Consider the following 7089-nt stretch of genomic DNA (forward strand, 5'->3'; position numbering starts at 1 on the left):
AGCCGCCACTGACGGTATGAATTGGGTCGACTTGAGTGAGGTGGCGTTCTGCGGCAAATAGATGTTTCGAATGGTATATTATATGTTCGGTGTAAAATGCAGCCCGAGCCGGTAGACCAGGGTGGGGAACCTCCGGCCTCCGGGCCGTATACGGCCCGCGAGACCATTTGGTACGGCCCTCGAGGTAATTTATAAACACACGCAAAAAATATAAAAATTGAAGAAATATAGACTGCAAAAAAAAAAAAAAAAAGAGTGCCTGTTTTTCCTGGCCAAGATTAGGGTCCTTGAACACAACACGAGCCTGACGTGTCTGACAGGGGTGCAGTTTTGACAGAGAGCACCGGAACGCCAGAACGCCGCTCCGGCACTTGAGAAATTGCAGTACCCATAAGGAGCCGTACACAATACGTGCCGCAGTTTTTGCGTGGCTGTGTCTTTAGTTGAAAGCCCAGTGGGCGATCTGTTCATCTGTCATACTGATCATACAGTCAATAACTTTGTTGTTATTAGCATCTGGTTAGCTAGCTATGCTAACGAATATAAGAAGCTTTTTCTCCAACCAGTGAGGTAAAGGCACATCTTTATCATCATCTTTATTTATTTTATCTTTATTTATCTGTTGTTATTTTGTTTTACTTGCTTGTAAGCGCTTTGAGCACCAGGAAAAGCACTTTATAAATGTAATGTATTATTATTATTATTATTGATATGATCATTATAGTTATAAAAAAATAAGAGAATAAAGTAAACAGGTATAAAAAACTGTATGACAGTAAAACAAAGTTGTTATTAATAAAGAAGAATACAGTTTGAAAGGGGAGTGATTTGTAAAATATCCATAAAGAAAAAGAAAATCTGCTTACAGTTCTGTTTCATATGGATGTTGAGAGATGTATCCATATATCTCTTCATGTTGCTCTCAAAGTGCACCAGATTGATGCTTTTAACTTAAACATTTAAAAACAAATCTTCCCGGGGGAGCATGCCCCCCGGACCCCCCTAGAGGGTGTGAGGTACCCCCCTACTTAAATCGTGTCCACATGGATATGAAACTAAATACATTTGCACACATCTTGTGTCCATATCTTTCTGTTTTGGTGGTCATGCCACACCGTGCACCTGCATGCATGCGCGAGTCATGGTGAGATATCTGGATTAAGAGGTTGCTTTTTCTTTGCACAGCATGAAAGAAAGGCCAATGAATGGGCTGTGTTTTTTTTTAATCTTTTAAGCAGAGGTCAATAATTTGTACGGCCCTCGGAGGATGTTGAAAAAATTGAAATGGCCCTTGAGAGGAAAAAGGTTCCCCACCCCTGCGGTAGACGCTCGCAAAGTGCCGCGACGTGCGCGCAAGTGCAAAACAAGGGCTGCCTACATGACACATTGTGCAAATGGCACATTTTGAGATCGGATACAGGACGCGTTTGTAGATGTCCGACGTTGTTTCCATAGTGAGCTAAGTTAACAATATATCATCATACATAAACATTTTCCGGGAGTAAATACTTGACTTATTCAATAAAGTTTGCTATATTCACTAACTAGTTTGGCAATATTATTCCGTGCATGTGTTAAAAACCTTATTTCCATTTGATTAATTGGATTACTCGCGTGAATGTTTAGCACGTAAATGCTTTCGTTTTAAAACCGTCCGACCTCGACTACAAAACCATCAACCAGTTGCATAGGATTAAAAAATGTCAACACTCACTCACCCCGTCTTCAACATTCCCAAAGAAGTGCCTCTGTCTCTCGTTGTGCTGGATGAAGTCACCGGCGACGAGTAAACCCAAAATAGTCCCAAACAGGCGCAGAGGCATTTTTCTTTTTTACTAGTTGTCCGAGTTCGGGGCCGGCAAATGCTGCCGCCATCTTGCTCAGCTCAGCTCTGTGCTGAGCTCTGGGAGCGGGAAAGACGGACTGCCCTCCCCTGCCCTCTGCTGGCGCGTGCTGTGCATTACAACCAATGTCGTCCCTGTCAAAACTCCGTGTCAGTGTAATAGAATGAAACGCATCTGTGATTTGGCGCACAGTCTGTGACGTCACTGTATTGAAAATCATACCGACGGTATTTCGAAATACCCTGGTGTGTGTGTGTGTGTGTGTGTGTGTGTGTGTGTGTGTGTGTGTGTGTGTGTGTGTGTGTGTGTGTGTGTGTGTGTGTGTGTGTGTGTGTGTGTGTGTGTGTGTGTGTGTGTGTGTGTGTGTGTGTGTGTGTGTGTGTGTGAGAGATGCGGCGGACAGACGGGTGTCAGTTGGTTTGATGTCCTATGCTTACTTGGACAACTTTGGCCCGTAATTTCAATTCCCCATTTCAGCGACCAGAGAGGGGGGGGATATATCCAGTCTCTGATTGTGTTACGTTATTATGAGAGTGCTCTCATACTTGTTTGATTCTGAAATTGTATATATTTATATAAATACGTGTGTGTGTGTATATGTCTGCATCTGTAGCCTGTTTTGTCTCATTATACCGCACTGTGAATGAATCAAAGTAAATATATATAAGTGGTCATGAACACATCTGTCCATCCGACAGAGGGCTGCTGTGCCTCCTGTCATCATTAATGGATGTCTCTTTAAAATGACCGCTCAAAGGAGAGGAGTTCTCATTTCTCTAACCGCCTGCTGCTTCCACTTCTCTCCTCGGTTCCCCTCCTCAGTCCTCCACTCGCATCTCCTGTGGGCGGCACCAAGTCTCGAGTCGAGGATAGGAGTCGAGGAGGGGAAATTTGAGTATTGAGAAACCTCTAGGGTGGAGGAGAGCGAAATGAGGCATGGCTAAAATGCATGATCTGTTTGGTATTTTGAAAAAGAAAACTTATAAATATGGCCCCACAATATATTATTCAAATATAGCATGATAGGTCTCCTTTAAACATTTTTTGAAGCGAGAAGTTGTCCGTCAGTCCGTGAGTCGGAACCCCCCCCCCCCCCTCCAAAAAAACGAAAAGTCTTCGGTTCTCCACAAGTCAACCAAATCAGCATTGAAAAAGCGGGAAGCGCCAAAAAGCAACTCATTTGCATGCATGATGTTTAACATCTGTGCAGTTAACATTTCTAAACTGTTTTCTCTGTGTTTTCAGGACCTGCTGGTGACCGTCTATGAGAACGGCAGCCTGGTGCAGGACTACTCCCTGGAGGAGATCAGGAAGAATGCCCGGCTGAGGGACGAGGATGTGAACCCCACCCTGCACAACCAGGACCAGGAACTGCTGCGCAATCACATCCTTAACGGGGTTCATTAGACCAGCCACAGCCTTAGAATATTTGAGTTTTGAACAGGGTGCACTGGAGTGAGGACTGCTGTGTTTCTGAAAGGCACCCATTCAAGTTAAGCTGAACATATAGAAAGGGAGCAAAAAGCTGTTTCTCACAAAACACTAACTTAATAAAATAATACAGTATTTCTGATTACGGTAATCATCAGGTCTGGTGAACACTGGCTAGTGCTTGATAGACAATATCTGAGTTAAGGCCACTGTTAGCCTCATATATCAGCACAACATTATATTTTTGAAGCCTCAGAATATCAGAATACCTTTATTCGTACCACAGAGGGGAACCTTACATATTTTACATATATTATCTCCCTATTGCCCTTTAGTTTAGCACAAGTCATGTACTGTCTAGAAAATGCAGACATCACTGACATGTCGGGCTCAATAATCTGCACTCCAATAGTTCAGACAGAAACCAAACTGAAGCCATACCTGTTCCTGTTTCATCATGTCTCACGTGCCTGTCCCACACAGTACACTCTGAAGCCCACTATTGAATAGGTAAAAAAACAATATGAATATGTTGTGTAAAATATACGAATGAACTGATAATTTGGGAAATATTTGATGAGATAGTTGAAACTCATCTCATTATTTTAAATGGTGTTTCATTATTAATGTTATTTTGTATGTATTAGATAGTCATTTATATTTCAAAATGCCTTTTTTTCCCTTCTTAAAGTCATTGTTTTTAGTTCATATTCGCATGACTAGTATTTGCTATGACAGTGGTGTTTTCCGCGCCCTCTAACCTTCCAGCCAATCATGTCCCCCCCGTGCCACTCTGAAATGCGTACGCTCCAGTGCCTTTTTAAAGAGAGAGTTGGGACACATCTTACTGCCATCTGGTACATGTATCGCTCCATAGTTCCAAGGGTCAGTTTAATTGCATACATTCAAGTAGGACAAACAGCTGCCATTATATAAATTAATGTCTCCCATCCTAATTGTATGTGGAGAGAATCAAAGAAACAAGCACAACAAATGCTGCTTTACTTTCCACCACTGTGCTCGTTGTCAGTGCACTGAGTACATGTGCTGAAACAACAAAAGCAGTTTAGGTTCTAAAGGTGAACCAGAAGTGCAAACAACATATTGTCCGTCCGAGCTTTCTGACCCAGAACAATATGGATATAGTTGAATAGCTCTGGTCTATGTGAGGGCTAAAAAGCAGTAGCAGGAGCAGATCCCCAACGGGCACTGTAATAGTATAGAATACATCTAAATGTAGAATAAACCGAAGCAAAGGATATGAATCAGCTAAGGCACTGATATGAATAGGGGTCACTAGATATGTACAGTAAGAACAATATGTAATGAATAGGCTAAGCTATGCAAAGTATGAAACATGCAACAATGACAGTAGTCAGTAAAGGTAAAACCCTAAAATATATATTGGCTAAAAGTGTCCGAAAAGGCATCTTTTTTCTCACCTGCGAGGATGCTTGTAAAACACAAAATCAATTGTGTTCATAGGTTATTATTGGCTGCTCTGCGACACGTTTACTTGAGGCTATTGCATTTAAAACAGATGTCTGTCGTTACTCTCTCTACAAACCGCACTGGCAAGGTCAACAACTGCTACAATATAAGTCGAGCTAGCTCCTTTTAGCTAGAGCAACACCAATGCTAATGTTATTCTGAGATGGCTATTTACAGTACACTAACATAAACATGTAGCTGTTGTTCTTTGTGTTAGTGACACCAGACCCATTTGTGAGTTTAGATTATTACTGAGTGTAAGAGAAAATGACAGAGTTAGGAGCCAGTGCTCGCTCCTGATGGCATGTGACTGCTGAAGAATGAACGAAGGCTGCGACCATGGTTGTAGAAAGTGCATCGGAGAAAGAAGCAGTTGGCTTCTGAACCGATCGTGGCAGTGGCCAAACTGTCTGATTACAACTTTCGTGTCTGTTGTTTGGCCATTGGTCCCCTTATAGCATTTCTCCAGAGACTTTGATGGGCAACCTTTTGGGTAAATGATCTTCCCATTACTCAAATAAACCCAGACATGTTTGGACTTCATGACTTTGATATGAATTTACAGGGCCCCGCCTCCAACGCCGTATCAATTCCCTCTATACATCCATGTTTGTGACATCGATGCTCTCATCTTTTGTAAATGTATACTATCAGTCTGATCATGTGATTTTGATTTCTTAGCTAAGGATTTTATGAAACCAATAATTTCACTCGACAGTTCTGTGGGTCACAACAGATGCAGGGGAGCATCAAGTCAGGCTGCTGCAGATTCTTCAGGCTGTTCTTCATTGTGTTCATTCTTCTTTTCATGCCTTTTTCATTTTGATTTACATGTTTGGATCTTTAAATACTAAGTGACAAATTCCACAATAATGTATGTTCTTGCTGATGACCAGTCCATGGAGATTGTTGATGAAGTAGTGGTGAAGAGGTCCACCAACACTGGACAACACACAGTTAACCTGTTGTATCAGCACTAATCATATCTGTAATTACACTGTGTAAATATACTTTTGAAAAATGGTTTGCTTCTAATTTATCTGTATCTTTTAAATGTTCTGTATCTTTGATTTTGTTTGTTTTCAAAACAGACATTTTATTAGATTAAAATAAATAACTTTCACCCGGGGTGAGTTATATTGCAACACTGACAGCGTTTACTCCTCTGCTGCAAGTATTCAGTGCCTGACTCAATACATTCAGCTGAAATGTCGTTTTTATCATGACCCTTTCTTTATTAAACGTGCACATGCCTGCACTGTTCTATTGCACCACTAGAGGGAGCAGAGGCTTCGCTGGGGTTTGTGCATGGAGATGAGAATAAACCATGCTGTATTTAAGATCAGTGATACAGGAGCAGCAGGTGAAGGTTGAGAAGAATCTTCAAGGCAGATGCAGTGGGATTTTAGAGGGTTTCTTCTGTTGGTCTTTAGCTCATAAAACGTTTTGATTTCTACAGCAGCCTCACAGGTTTTCACACCTAAACAACATTTGGTTGTAGTGAGCTTTTTGTCAAGCTGTGGATGCAAAGAACAGCTAAACTCAAAAAGAGAAGAGTTTCACCTTCTGATTTGACTGTGCATGTCCTCTGCAGCTTCCTCTCAGGTTAACTGTACGTTTAAACGTGACCTTACTTTCTGGTCCTGTTCTGGCCTGTTGTAAACATGCCATTTTTGTGTGTGTTACTCACAGAGAGAGGGGATCCCATAAGCTTCTAATTTGTATTTATTTATATACCCTGGTCCCCTTTATCACTGCAAACCAACGGCATTGAAACTCAGTTCCTGACATACGTTTTTCTCTATAAAAAACACATGTCAGAATAATTAAAGCTTAAGATCTAACAGCAGGTGGTCAGACATACTGACAGCTGTCCGATCGAATCACCGAAGACGCATGAGTCGCTTTCACACCAAGTACTTTGCCGCACTTAGTGCCCCCATGGAACTAAGTACAGATCGCGTTCACACCGGAATAAAATTCCCTGAGGGAAGATTACGCAAATGAAGCCGCTGACGTCACTTCTTCTTCTTCTGCTTTGGGTTTACTGGCAGGCCACAAACAACTTCACGGAGTATACTGCCACCCGAAGTCCCGCGGCCAGAAGTCCCCGGAATTTACTCTATAAACGTCCAGGAGCGACGCTTGATCAGGGTCCCGTGGCGTACAGTTGTGACGCTCCTAGGCTCCTTCAGCTTCATAAAGGGACGCAAATAGCTTTCAAATGATTGCAATGTATTCCCATCTGCGGCGGGATTTGACGCTCATGGAAGCACGGCATTTGTTTGTGTCGGCTGCCCTTAAAGGCAATGTGAGCGTCCAT

Source organism: Notothenia rossii (genome assembly GCF_949606895.1).
Source record: "Notothenia rossii genome assembly, chromosome: 5".
NCBI lineage: Eukaryota > Metazoa > Chordata > Actinopteri > Perciformes > Nototheniidae > Notothenia > Notothenia rossii.